The sequence below is a fragment of the Lathamus discolor genome, chromosome 6, assembly GCF_037157495.1.
Source record: "Lathamus discolor isolate bLatDis1 chromosome 6, bLatDis1.hap1, whole genome shotgun sequence".
Taxonomy (NCBI): domain Eukaryota; kingdom Metazoa; phylum Chordata; class Aves; order Psittaciformes; family Psittacidae; genus Lathamus; species Lathamus discolor.
The window spans coordinates 71,590,625-71,605,434 of NC_088889.1; the positions used below are offsets into that span (position 1 = coordinate 71,590,625).

The window sequence follows — 14,810 nt, forward strand, 5'->3', positions numbered from 1 at the left end:
TGCCCATGGCAGGGGGGTTGGAACTAGATGATCTTGAGGTCCTTTCCAACCCTAACTATTCTATGATTCTATGAATTCTGTATCTTATCTCTTAAATTATAGGTATTATTATATCTACATGTGGAAAGAGTGTACAGCAAATACAATTGTAAGGAAATGCAGTTTCAATCTAAGCTAATGTGAAAGTGCAAGGAGAGAGAAATGGGAGGTCTGAATCCAGCCCTCACTCTCCCCCCTTTCCCAAAAGAACCCTGATCTAAGTGTTGACCAAATCCAGACTCCTGTGTATCACCTTGTGATGTACAGCTTCTGAAAACAATGCTTTGTTTCATTTCTTGCAGGCTTTTTATCCTCTTCATCACCAGAAATAGCCCCCTTAACAAGAAACTCTTCCCTAGATCTTGAAGATCAAATCTAATTGAATAAGGGAAATTTAAATTTAAAACTGTACTGTACCCACTGAGAATGAAGTTCAGAGAGATAGTAGGAAAACTGAATCTAAAATATAATTGATTTAAAACAAACAAACAAATCCCTCACTTCAAATAATCATTATTCTTGCCATCATCTTCACCAGTTGTGACTGGCATGATTTCTGAACTTCTCATCAGGATTTCTAACATGCAGTCAATAAAGAATGAAAAATGTTCTCCCCACAGGTTCCTTTTATAACTTCTCATAAGATCCTATTCTAATGGTGACAAGCATGTTAATTTGTATTAAACTTGTTTCCTCTTATTGCCTCCAAAATACAGTTTCATTTTCCCCTTGTAACCTTTTCAGGGTTTAAGTACGCATCTATTGCAAATTGGTTAAGGCTGTTCTTCCACTTATACTGCCTGATGAAATTAAAGTTGTGGAACTACCTGTTACAGAATAATCATGTATTCTCTTTAGAAGTGAAACCATAGTGGACTAGACAGACTACTGGTCTGTTTTGGGGTGGCTGTGAGCAAATAAATTCAAAAAGAACTTCCAGAGGCTTATTACTGTCTGTTTCATCCATCTCTTTAAGACAATACTTAGAGAAGATTCAATATTTTCCACTTCATCTGTTCTTTAAACAATATGCAATTTTAATGGAAATGTGGAGATAGAAGGGAGAGCTGAACACTGGTTGAGAAAATCCAGAGAACTCAGGGTTTGGCCTTTTAACTAATTTATATTGTATTTCAGAGCATAGTATAAAAGTATAAATATGGTGCCTCCTGCCTTCACTCATTGCTAGGTTCTAAATTGCTTCCTTTTTCGTCCATGTAGTTTTAGTCAGTGTTTGTCAAAGTACATTTATATCACGATGCATTCACAGATCTTAAATTAGTTAATATAGGTATTAACTGCTAGGGTATACAGAAAAGAATGATAATTATTTAGAGGGTTGGGTTTTTGCCTTCTCTGATACTTTATATTTTTCTATTTGCCTTGCCTGGTGTAGTAGTATACGTCATATGGTGGTTATGGTGTCACATCATGCCCTGACAGAACTGTGAAACTTTATTCTCCCTAGTCCAATTAATGGTGAGTCCATACTGTTTAACACATTCAGTAAGTAGTATTTCCATTTTACAGGTAGGGTGACAAGTGCGGAGATATCAAATCTATCCTGAGATCAAGCAAAGACTCTGGAAACACGATTGCAGTGAGTCCTGGCTATACATCATATTGACCAGTAAGGGCTAAGTGGAAATTTGTCTGATATGTAAAAATGATGCCCAGATTTTGGGTACGCTGAAGATATTTAGTTGAAGTTATTTATTTAGAAAGTTATAAATACCTAAAAGAAGGTACTGAAAATGAAAGTTATTTCCTTGACTAATATTATTTGTGCCATGAACGTTTTAACATTTCTTTTCCAGTCTGATTTATTGAAAGCTGTCAATTTCTTCGGGATCTTGCAAGGTTAACGCAGGCTGTTATCCTTTTTGTTACGAAACTTCTTATGTTACTTTTTCCTTGGCTCTGAAGTAAAAATGAAGGTCTTTTCACCATGCCAGAATTTCATTTTAAATGGATGTTAAACACAAGGACAAGGTAGAACAATATGGCTGCTAGGTGTTTTTTTTCAGCAATGTTTCAAAGCATATGCAGTTAAGATTTTATTCTCAATAAACGCAAATTGTATTTTTCAGTCACAATAACTCCGCAGGAGAGGATATTAAGATGTCTGATACATTCATCTCTATGTCAGAGTATCATACTGCCGTGGTTTAAGCCCAGACGGAAACCCAGAACTGCGCAGCCGCTCACTCACTCCCTCCCTTCCTCCTCCCACTCCCGGAGAGATGGGGAGGAGAATCGAAAGAATGTAACACCCACAGGTTGAGATAAGAACAGTCCAGTAACTAAGGCATAACACAAAACCACTACTGCTACCACCAATAATAATAAAGATAAGGGGAATAACAAGGGAAGAGAATACAATTGCTCACCACCCACTGACCAATACCCAGCCCAACCTGAGCACTGATCTGGGCCGTTCAGGTGACTCCCCCAAGTTTATATACTGGACATGACGTGCTGTGGTATGGAATACCCCTTTGGCTAGTTCGGGTCAGGTGTCCTGTCTCTGCTTCTTCCTGGCTTCCCCTCCTCCCTGGCAGAGCATGAGACTGGGAAAGTCGTTGGTCAGATTAAGCATTACTTAGCAACAACTAAAACTATCAGTGTTATCAGTGTTGTTCCCAGGCTGAAAGTCAAAAAAACAGCACTGCACCAGCTACTAAGAAGGAGAAAAATGACAGCTATATCTGCATCTCTGAATCTGAAGCACATACTATTTCTATTTAAAATTCCCTGAAAAAAAAAAAATGTTGTCACACTGTACAGACATTATTTCCAATGTGATGCATCATTCATATCCAAGTCTAGTTGTCTCTGCTTTTAATTTTTACGTTCTTAAAAATTTAATTTAAATGAAACAGTCCTTTTTCACTCTACAGACATTTTTCAACCTCACTGACTCTATGATTCTGTGATTTATAAAACCAAATACATATTAGATGGAGCGTGGATACAAAATAAAGGACCATGCTTTATTCTCATCTACACCTGCATTAATCTGGGGACACTCCATTGAAATCAAAGGAGCTATTCCACCCTATGGATTGAACTTACAACAGTTTAATGTCAGTAGCACTCACTGCTGAGAAGGAGAGAATTTGTCTTGATTTGAATTCTAAGCCTGAAATTAGGAAAATGTCAGGATTTGGGCCATTTGTCTCGGGACTGTTTTAGAGTGAAAACACTTGAGATTTTGTTCTAAACCATTTTGTGAGTCAGATTTTTTAATGTTGAATACAGTAGTTAATTTCTGTCAAAAATGTTCACATTTTATAGGACATTGAAAAACATGACTTGGCAAGAACTGGAAATTGGACAGAAAAATGCAAAATCTTAATGACTATTATTAATAATAACAATAGTAGCATTACACAGCTTTTGTTCTTTGCTAGGGTTACTACTCATAACAATTAGTAAACGTAAGAGTGATTACAAACCCTAAAGAGTAAGCTCTTGGTCGGGACATAATTTCATGAAGATTCTAAAACTAGCTATACACACACACACACACACACACACACACACATATATATGCCGTGTTCATAATCCCAAGATCAAAGTTAGAAAAAAACTCCATAACCTCGCTGGCCAACCTGTGCCAGTGCTTGGTCACTCTCACAGTAAACAAGTGTTTTATGATGTTTAGAGGGAGCCTCCTGTGTTTTAGTTCGTGCCACTTCCTTCTGATCCTGTCACTGAGCACTGCTGAGAAAAGCCTGCCTCCGTCCCCTTTGCACCCTCCCTTCACATACATGTAGATACCCCCTGAACCTTCTCCAGGTTAAAATGTCCCAGCTCTCTCAGCTTTTCCCCATAGGAGAGATGCTCCAGTCCATCATCTTCATTGCCCTTTGTTGGACTCTCTCCAGCCTGTCCATGTCTCTCTCTTACTGGGGAGCCCAGAACTGGGCACAGTTCTCCAGATGTGGCCTCATTAGTGTTGAGTAGAGGGGAAGGATCATGTCCCTTGACCTGCTGGTAATGCTTTGCCTACTGCAGCCCAGAATACCATTAGTCTTGTCTGCAGTAAGGACATGCTGCTGGCTCATGTTCAGCTTGGTGAATTGGTTGTCTCTGCTGTAATGGAAACACTGACAGTAGAGGTTTCAGTTCTGTAATCAGAAATTCTAGGAAATCTTTCTAGATAGCGTGTTGCTTTTCAGATCTATTGTTTAACATTGAAGATGAAAATCTGTAAACCAACTGTAGAACAATCCTAAACTCGTCCTGTTAACCTGACAGAACAATGAACATACAGAAGTTCTGAGATTATGGTTTCTTTCAAATATAAGCAATTTAATGCAAACCACCAGTCATTTATATCTTTATCAGAAACAATAGATATTATGATATTACAGAGGTACAAATTTATTGAACAGTGACTTAAACTTCTGTGTGTCAAAGTCACATGTGCTGTGGTTTTACCTAGAGTTTCCTGAAAGAAGTGTATCTTTCTTTTTACATCTTCCAAGCCTCTGTGACCAAATAGAAATCACTTATGAAACAGAATTTGTCACTAGAACTGCAAACATCAGAACAAAAATATGTGGAGATTAATAAAAGCAGCAGTATTACAGTCAACTGCTAATTTTGATAGGCATGCATCTGATTTTAGTGGTTTTCTGCAGAGAAGGACTTGGGGGTGCTGGTCGATGAGAAAATGAACATGAGCCGGCAGTGTGCGCTCACAGGCCAGAAAGCCAACCGTATCCTGGGCTGCATCAAAAGAAGTGTGACCAGCAGGTTGAAAGAGGTGATCCTGCCCCTCTACTCTGCTCTTGTGAGACCTCACCTGGAGTATTGTGTGCAGTTCTGGTGTCCTCAACATAAAAAGGACATGGAACTGCTGGAACAAGTCCAGAGGAGGACACGAGAGTGATCAGGGGACTGGAGCACCTCCCGTATGAAGACAGGCTGAGGAAGTTGGGGCTGTTCAGACTGGAGAAGAGACGGCTGCGTGGGGACCTAATAGCAGCCTTCCAGTATCTGAAGGGGGCCTATAGGGATGCTGGGGAGGACCTCTTTGTCAGGGACTGTAGTGACAGGATAAGGGGTAACGGGTTAAAACTTAAACAGGGGAAGTTTAAATTGGATATAAGGAGGAAATTCTTTCCTGTGAGGGTGGTGAGACACTGGAATAGGTTGCCCAGGGAGGTTGTGAGTGCTCCATCCCTGGCAGTGTTCAAGGCCAGGTTGGATGAAGCCTTGTGTGGGATGGTTTAGTGTGAGGTGTCCCTGCCCATGGCAGGGGGGTTGGAACTAGATGATCTTGAGGTCCTTTCCAACCCTAACTATTCTATGGTTCTATGATTCTAACAATAATCAGTGATATCGCATATATATGAAAGTACATACCATGAACTTCGATTACATCATAAAAAATCAAAGTCTCGCTGTGAGATTATGTATGACGTGGTTTATATAGTCATATTTTTAGGATTTGTCTTGAATCAGTAAATTGATTAGGGAGCTTGGTCCTAGATCTGTGCAGTCAAAAATATGTTTGTCAACTTGCTTTTTTTTGTCTCCTTTTGAAAGCAGTTAGCTAAAAGAGTATTTGAGTATTGCTTCCATATGCAAGCAACTTCTTGTTAGCAATGCTTAAAAAAATGCTAAAATAGAAGTAATACATTCCACAGCTTCCTTTATGATTCCTTCATGTTTACTTAAAAGGAAGGCAGGGCTGTCACTGACTTGGAAAAGCTTGAAACTGCTTTTCACTTTACTTTGTACAAGCACAATGATCTGCTTTCACTCTTAAACATTGGTTATGCTTATTCAATTTTCAGGTTTGTCTACTCCTTTACCTACAGATCAGAATTCTCTTTTCTTAGGCTTAAGTCATGTTTCTCTTCCACCAAATGACTGACCACTGTGAATGTCTAGTATTCCACTAGTCTCTTCCAGTGCTAATCACACGCAGAACTTCAGTTCTTTAACTCACGTCATCTGTCAAGAAGGAAAAGGTGTGATATAAAGCCTGTTATTGTCCATATTTGGTATGTGAAGAGATAACGTCTGATTTTTGTTATCAGTCCATACTCAGGATTGATCAGGCAAGCTTTTGCCATTATCTGAAAAACAAAGTTCCCTTGCTGGTCTGTGTCTAGTTTTCTTTACAGTTCATCCTTTGGATTCATGATGATCTTGGTCCATAAGAGGAACCAGGACCCAGATCCCTCCACCATGCATTTGCGACTGTGTGTTTGGGATTTGGAACCATTGCAGGAGTGTATGGTACAAGCACTGCCTGTGAAAGTCCCAGGCTGCTCTTAACACTTGCTGTCCACTTAAGTGTGCCCAGTGATGGGGAATCGGCATGAAGGGTAGTAATTGCCTAGTTTAGGACCTGAACAAAAGGTCCCAGGATATTTGTTGTCTCACCTTGCCAGTGCTTGTAAAATGTGTCAGGTGTATCATCCAAAGTTTTCTATGGTGCTTTCATTTTGAATATTAGTTCACCCTGTTGGATGGCTTTTGTGAACTGATATGTAGGGAATTAGTATTCTTGCCAGGAAGATCTGCAAAATAAAAGATTGAAGGAAGAATACAAACAATCATATTTGGTGACCACAATGTTCAATGTAATGTAGGAAAAGTCTCACACAATCAATCCTACCCAGTGCTAAAGATACTCTTTTAACATTTGATTAGCAAATGACTTCTTTTGATAATACTAAAATATTTGTTTTAAATAGTTTTCACACATAGGTGTCATGCATGCTTTTAAAACAGATCATAGAATTCTAGTTTTTTATTTTGTTTAGTAGAAGAATATTTACCTTTTCATATGGTATGCAGTGTCACCTCAAATACCACAAATCAGATTGCTTTCAAGTTATGTTCCAAGAAGCTCTATCAGTATATGTTTATAATGTTATAAAGCATAATTACTATATTAAAAATAACAAACTTTGATATTATGATAGCCTACAGCATTATATAATCTCAGTACTAATTCTGTTTGTTATATCTATGCAGCAAATACATTATCTTCATATATATATGTACATTTATTGAAGTACTGCATGTTAGAAATGTGTATTTTGAAGTAATTTGATAGACATAAACAATACAAAATGTGCAAATTTCCATCAAAAGTGAAGTATTAGTATCCACAGTGATATGATACTGTAGGTACTGTAAATGCTTGGGTCTTAGATTCTGATTTGATCCCCAAAAGCTGCGTGTCTTCTGGTTTTGATGCCCATGTATTTGTTTAATTCAGTTACAGAAGCCTTCACTTTTGCTTTCAGGCTCTTTAACATTAGCAGGGAATTGTTTAGGCAGTTTTTAAAGAAACAGTGGAGCAAACATATATTAGGCTGTGATGTTTTTATCCTTCTGGGAAAAGGAACAACCTTGTGGTTTTTTTGATTTTAGTTATTAAAAAGACTCTCATAACACGTTTGTAGACCCAAAATATACCAGCAGTGTCAGTGAATCAGATGGGAACAAAATAAGCTCACCAACTGAGAAAAAGATTGTTACTTGTCAGCAACTTCATCTCCTGTCACACTTGCAGCCTTCTGAAAAAAAACCAACCAACCAACAAACATTTTTTTTCAGCATTCTTGAAATACCATTATGTTTGGGTTATTTGTTATTACTACACACTCAGTTTTTCACCCATCAGAGGTCAGTTGTGTTTGCTACTGACTGCAGTGATAGTAAGAGCAGATGCTAAATGATATAGCAGTGATTAAAGACCTGGTTCCAGTTGCTTAACTTACATCTGGTAGAACTTTCTCACCAGAAAGCCTGCTGAGTCAGTAGAATAAATCTAAAAGTCAGTGTTAATGATTCACTAAGTATTATTTGATTGAACTCAGCTTATGAATTCAAGAAAAAACTTAGGACATTTAACTTAAAAATTTATTCCTTTTATTTTTAAGTATGCTGATTTATCACCAAAATCGAAAGCTAATTAAGGATACCAACATAACTTGGCTGTTTGAGACAGGACTGAGCAGAGCTAGCTCTGTTATTGCATGCATGGAATAACTCTGACTTACTGCTTAATATATGAGATTTATTAGAATTACCATAAAAACACCTGTCATTCTGTTTTGGGGGTTGTGTGGAGGAGTTAGATCTACAAATAATTTCTGATTTTGGGAGAGCCAAGTGCCAGCACATACATCATCCATGTTCTGTTTCCCTTTATGTTGGAAAGGGCAATGTATCTACCTTTGTACATGTAAAGCTTTCTGTAAAATTTCTATTGAATTTAGGTCCCTGAAAGAGCAGGACACAAGCCCAATTTTTAGGTGACATACAGAAGTACATCTAACATACCTTAGTAAATAGGTAAGTACATAACCTGTCAGTACTTTACTGGCCCAAATTAGGGAATCAGGCTAGAAATCTTAAAAAGACTGGTCAGAAGTAATTCTGATCAAACTATGGCATATTTGATAGGTGACTGTACTGTTGTGTTGCTGTCACTTAACAGATCACTGGAGACATCATGTAAACCCACTGAAATCTTGAAGTGCTTCATAGAGCTTTTGGCCTGGAACAGCTGCCAAATTGGAGGGTTAGGTAACTTATATGTGTATCCAGGTTGCTCCAGACCCTGTCCAACCTGGCCTTGAACACTGCCAGGGATCATAAAATCAGAACCAACCAGGTTTGAAAAGACCTTTAAGTTCACCAAGTCTAACCATTACCCCAGGACTGCCAAGACGACCACTAAACCATGTCAGAACGGGGCATTACTGCCATTCCCTCTGTTTCAGTGGCTAGGCTGCTACTTGTGAATACTGGTTGAATTGTCAGAATAGGGCAAGCTTTTAAGAAAATGGGTTTTGACATACCTTAAGATGTTCCCTTGGTTTTTGAATTCCTGATGTAAGGCAACCCTGAGCTTCTTCCCAGACTGTCAACCAGGTGGCAGCAGTGCCATGTCAGAGCAGCTCCCTTTCCCTTTCCTGACATCAAGTGTTAATACACTCGACCAATCAGTGCTAAGATGATGGGAGGTAATTGGGTAATTGTATTTTACTGATCACAAGCAGAGAAAAGAAAAGGGGGGAGAGAGGCAGAAGGGGTAAAAAAAAAGAATAAAAAATAAATAAAGAATAAATAAAGAGGGGAGAGAACAGAAAGGGGGAAGGAGGATTATACCAGAAAGACTGGCCCTGGGGCATTTGCAGATCCTAGGGTGGCACTGAAATGTGGGGAGTCAGAGAAAGCCAAAGAGACAGAGAAGCCGAGCAACTCCCAGCAGCAATAGCAGCAGCTGTCAGAACTGGATATATGCACACATGCGTACATCCATGCACACACAGGGAGAATTCAGGCTGAAGCTGATGGGAGGGAGGAAGGGTTTCAGCTGTGCAAAGGGCTGTGCATTTCAGGGATGAAACTAAAACCTGAAAGAAGCGGCTGCACTGCTGGTACCGTGTCATCTTGGAAGGGAGGGAGGCAGGAAGGAAGGAAGAAAAGGGGGAAGATAACTGGCATGTGGAAGAAGATGGGAGACTAACTCGCTGCTGCGTGGAAGAGGAATCTAGCTTGTACATCTGAAAAACACCAGGCTGAGCTCGGAAATGAGATCAGACCTGCACTGAAATAGAGAAAGGGAGGAAAAGGGAGGCTGAGACTGGAGAGCTTTTTTTTTTTCCTGTCTCTCTTTCCCTCTCTCTCCTCAAAGATGAATTAGAAGTTTATCCGTCTCAGTGCTGCTGGATCTGTATAGCTGCTGGACAAATGATGAAGAGGAAGCTGAAATGAAAAGCAAAGGGTGCTTATGAAATTTACAGCTGAGAAGACAAATCACGCCTCCCTGGGCTTCCTTTGTGCCCCATTGGGGGAGTTTTAACATCAGAAGGATTTTGAGAAGAGGTGGGGGGGAAATGGGAGTGGGGGTGTTCAAAGCACTTGTCCCAAGTGTTTAAAAATTAGCAAGGTGATGGATTTATTCTTGACAGCTGGTGGGAACCTTGAATTTTTCTCTACTCCCTCCATACCTTGTTCCATTATATGTGAGATTCTGAAAATGCAGAGGAGTTGGAGGGAAGGCGAACGGATATAACGTGGAGTTTGAAGCAAGGCGAGGGTGCTGATGCTGTGGATTGCTGGCTTCTTGCCGAAATAAAAAATTCTATTGCGCACTGGGTTGTGATTGGAAATCTAATCAGATTTTTGAAGAGGGTGGAAGAGAGACTAAAAGTTTATCTTTTTGACAGGTGCAAATAAAAATTTAAACGCAAAAGGAGGTTCTTTTCTAAAAGAGTGTGGGGAACAGAGAAAAAGAAGAATGGGAATCCCCATTTTAATGTGGAGGCACATGGACTGGGTAATTGATAGTGCAGCAAAGAAAGAGGAAGAAGCAAATTGCTTGGCAAGACCTGGATCTTAAGTGTCACAACAAAATTGCATTAAAAGAATACAGATGGAGTATTGCTTAAAAAGAAATACAGCCCTTTCTGCTCTCCAGAGAAAAAAAAAATAGTGAGCAATGGAGAGCAGTGGAACCAGAGAGGCAGAAAACCTCCGAAAAAGGAAACTAGGCAAAAAAGCCACTGTGGAATGAAAAGTTTCAGAAAGGAGGAGGACCATTCATCCTCTGCAAGGATTTTGATTTTTTTCACCTGTTATTTTAAACCACTCTTCTCTAGTGAAGGCAAACATCGATGTTACCACTACAGCAATTCTAGGCAGAAAAGTTGAAATCTACAGGGAAAATAAAGGACTGAAAAGAAGAAAGCAAAATTGCTGGAAGGGGAAGACTTCAGCAGCATTGGGTTGGATTGGCACCTGTATGGACTGACATTACTGGGAAATTGCAATTGGATATAATTTATTTTTATGCCCTTTCTTGGTTTTAATTTTGGTTTGGTTGCTGAAATGAAATAGTTTTCTAGCCCTGCCCCCCACTCTGCTTTTTCGTAACCACTCGGATTTCCAGCTATGTAATCTTTGAAGACACAGTAAGTACACTTTCCATTTTATAATATTTTGGGAAAGGACATACCCCCGTTGCCTCTCTTCTTTCTTCCTTATCCCTCTTTTCTTGGTCTTTCCCCCCCAAGCTGAATAAGCATTTGGCCGGATTTTGATAATGGCTGCGGGGGGGGGGGGGGGGGGGGGAGGGTTGGTTGGAAAGGGAGAAGGGAAGGAATGAGGACAGAACTGAATTCTCCTTCTCCTAATAGTTCAAATGTTCCTGTTAGTAAAACTCCAGCCTTGGTAGTATGCTGCAGATGCCTGCCTGCATGGCTCTATAGCATTTACAAATGTTCACTAGCAAAGAAATCTTCAGATAAAACCCCTGCAGTGAGTGGGGGGTGCTGTCTGATTGCCCAGTCTGTACAAAGGGATGCAAGTAGCATAGAATTGGATGCACTGAGGAGGCTGGTTTGTTTATTTGGTAAGTGTTTCAAACACAGAAAGGCTGTGATTTGGATGTTGGCACCCAATCTGACATTGCAGATCTATATGGTGTATTAACAGGAAAAAAATGTAATCAAGCAGGGAGGTGAAGGATGGCTTTTGGTGGGATTAGGGGGTGTAGGGCAAGGGGTTTTCATGATTTTGAGGAGGCAGCTCTGAGAGAAATGATACATTTTACACCAAAGAAAAAGCAGTAACAGGCAGGGAGAGAACATTCTTGTATGGAAGGTTAGTTTAGAAAACTGTACTAGCCAGTCATGCCCTCCAGATCTCTTAGGAAATTCTTTGTGATTTTGTGGTGAATCCTTCAGGTTCCCAATGGACTCTCATGGTAGTTGAAGGAGGTTTACTTGGATTGACAAGCAGTAAGAGGATACTATGGTATTAGGAGGTTTTTGTTATTATGCTGATAATGAAAATCATTAAAAGTGGCTTGTAGATAGTGGGGTTCACAGATTAGATATTATGTGTAACAGACCAGTAAATGTCTCTGTCTTTCCTTCTTGGAGAAATGTGGTGTGCGGATATGGAATAAAGGGAAGATAGCACGGTGTTTCAAATAGAGGTCCTTTTTTTCCCTTGGGGAAGAGTGCTACTTCTGTCCTCTCTCCTGACATGACTACTTACCTTGTAAATAGGGAGTTTTCTTTCTCTTTCTTTCCCTTCTCTCCTCCCTCACCTCTGCTCTTCTCAACCTTTGCCTTTACATGCACAGCCTCTAGCTGAAAGTATTAGGCCAAAACTGGTGGAGAATAAGAGAGAGAAATAGGTAATTAAATGAGCTATGGAACAGATATGGATATTTTTTGGCAGGCAAGGTGCAGGACTAGCTTTGCCACTGATTTTACTTTCCCCAAGCTGCAATATTCTGGAGGAGGTAAGAGAATGCAGGGATGGGAAACGTGTTAGTAGAGCTGTATTTTAACATCTTTTTCTGGCAGCATTTCCCTTTCCACAAGCTTCCTGCATGAAACAACGGAACCAGAGCTCCAGCTTCCCTAGATAAACACATAAATATTAGCATCTTTCTTTTTCACACCTTTACCCATACATTCACACTACTGCTACTTCATGTAAATGTCCTGAATCTTTTGGAGAGATGGAAAAGAGACCTGCCTCCCAAATGTCTCCCATGAGCTTCTGTTTGGAGGTCATGCCTCTTAACCATTGGCTACTTGGATTAAGATTTAGGGTTCAATTCTGCTCCCACAGAAATCTCTGGGAAATTTTCTTTGGCTACACAAACAAATTGGACCCTTTGTGCTGTTGTGTTTAGAAAAAGGGAGCAGACAAAGCAAAAAATTGTTCCTTCCAGCTCCAATTGCTCTCATCTTTCTCAGTATAGTTAAATCAGTTTAATATGAAGTGCTTTGTCCTCATTTATTTATCTGGGCATATATTTTCTGGTGGGACACTAAATGGGTAATAAGTTTGTCAGCATCTGAAAATAAGTGTGAAATTCTGGTCTCCATTCCTTCATGTATCATTATAGGTCTGTGCCCTGTTGTGGGCTACGTTTACATCAGCAGTTGCAGTAACAGAGCAGCTAAATTTGTGTTAAGCTGCTGCTCAGTAATTACTGAAGGAAAAAGGAGTTGGTTAAGGAAAAGGCATCTCCAAGCTCTTCCCTGGATTCCTGTTAAGCAAACACAAACAATAGATTCGATAGAGCAACTCCTATTTTTGACAATGGAAAGCTTACATAGGTGCCTCGTTGATTTTGGTGCAATAACTTAACAGGAAGATTTGCTTGATGAGATAAGGAAGCACTGGGGAAAATTACCCTCCAGTTTGGACTGAAATAGGCAAACCTTGTCTACATCAAGAAGCTAAGGATGCACGTCTGCTTCTAAAGAGGCAACAGTTTCACACTTCAGTGAATCATTCACTTAATACAGTAGCCAAAAGATGCATGGAACAGCCTAGAGTTTAACTCAATTCAGTCTCAAGGATGGAATGAGTATGGCAAAGTGGGAATGAGCATAGTATTTCTTAGCATTTTTTGCTGGGGCTTATCCAGAGCCCAAAGGGCTGACCATAAACAAAACAGCCACAAAGTCAATCTAACTGTCCAGTTGAATGAGGAACAGCAAATTTCCTCAATCATAGGCAACAGCTGGCTACTCCCCTCTAATGTGCCTGAGCATAGGTTTATCATTCAGCAGTATATGCTGGTCCTCTGGGTTGTCTCCTCTTCAAATTGTCGACCATCCTTTTGGTAATGACACCAGGAGCTGGTGTTTTGGCACTGTACACAGAACCATTATGTGTATATTTACGCACCAAACACTTGTACAGAAGGAAAGAGAAAACTGCACTGTAGGAGCCTGCCCCATTAGTTCTGATTTTTTATCCAGGTCAGAGATCATGCAACTCAAACTTCAGGTATTCTTGGCAAACTGTAAGTTAGTAATGCAATGGGGCAGCTAGTCAGTGTCTTTTCACATGTCAGGAATGACTTGCACTGATTTGGAATAGTGGCAGGTTCAGTTTTCTGAAGCACCAGCTTTTATGTCACAGTATCTCCCAGCCTGAGAAACACCGATGAATGAAAAATACACTTTCAGATTGGGTAATATCCATGAAAGAATGCTCTAGATGTGAGACAATACAAGTAATAAAGTGGTACTGAAGGAAAATAAGGGGATTCCTGAGGTACTTGTATGGCTTCCTACAAATAGCCTTCAGAATTATTTGCCTGTGACCTAGAAAAACATCTCCCATTTTACATGAAGATTCTTGCTGTAGCAATATGAGACAGGAAGGTTTTGAATGGGTCTCAGGACAGGATTTTAGCACATTTTGAGAGAGCTTTGTGCTGGTAGAAACTCCCAAGCCATGCTACTGAAGAGTGAAGCTGCAGTATAGTCACTGGAGTGCACTTTGCACAGCAACAGTGTGCAAGAAACTCCACCTCCGTCTTGCCAATGTGCCTTCACTTTGGCTTGGGGATATCCCTTTGTTCCTGATTGCTAATGAGGGAACAAGGAGAGGGAGAAAGGTGCTGGAATTAGCGCCATTTGCTGTCTGGGAGGAAAATGACTCTGAAGAAATGCAACTAGCACCCTCCAGCTCATTTCTAGAGTAGTCAAGCTTGCTGGACTTTGGGCTACTATTAGCAGGGCCCCTCTTTCTGCATCCCTATCTGTCCTCTAGCCAGCTGCTCTATGAAAATCATAATGAAAAACAAGCTTTCTTCAGCTATAAACTGCTGCCCCCACAGGACAACCCAGATGAAAAGGATTTAGTAGCAGCAGGAGCCATGGTGCTCTGGAAACAGCCTTGTAGCATGCTTGAGTCTAACAGTGTAGATCCTTGGAAAGGATCCTGCCTCCACTTTCTGTAGTGGC

The 14,810-nt window shown here is 40.1% G+C and overlaps 1 protein-coding gene and 1 long non-coding RNA gene across 3 annotated transcripts in view; one reads left to right on the forward strand and one right to left on the reverse strand.

Annotated features, from left to right (window-relative positions):
- The window catches only part of LOC136017676 (uncharacterized), an 829,506-nt gene that overhangs the window by 405,550 nt on the left and 409,146 nt on the right, over positions 1-14,810 (reverse strand). The gene's annotated exons all lie outside the window — the stretch shown is intronic.
- LRRC4C (leucine rich repeat containing 4C) overlaps positions 10,915-14,810 on the forward strand; it is a 103,457-nt gene continuing 99,561 nt past the window's right edge. For both annotated transcript variants that reach the window (XM_065686144.1, XM_065686143.1), the window contains exon 1: positions 10,915-10,997. The gene's annotated coding sequence lies outside the window, so the exon portion shown is untranslated. The remainder of the gene's footprint in view (positions 10,998-14,810) is intronic.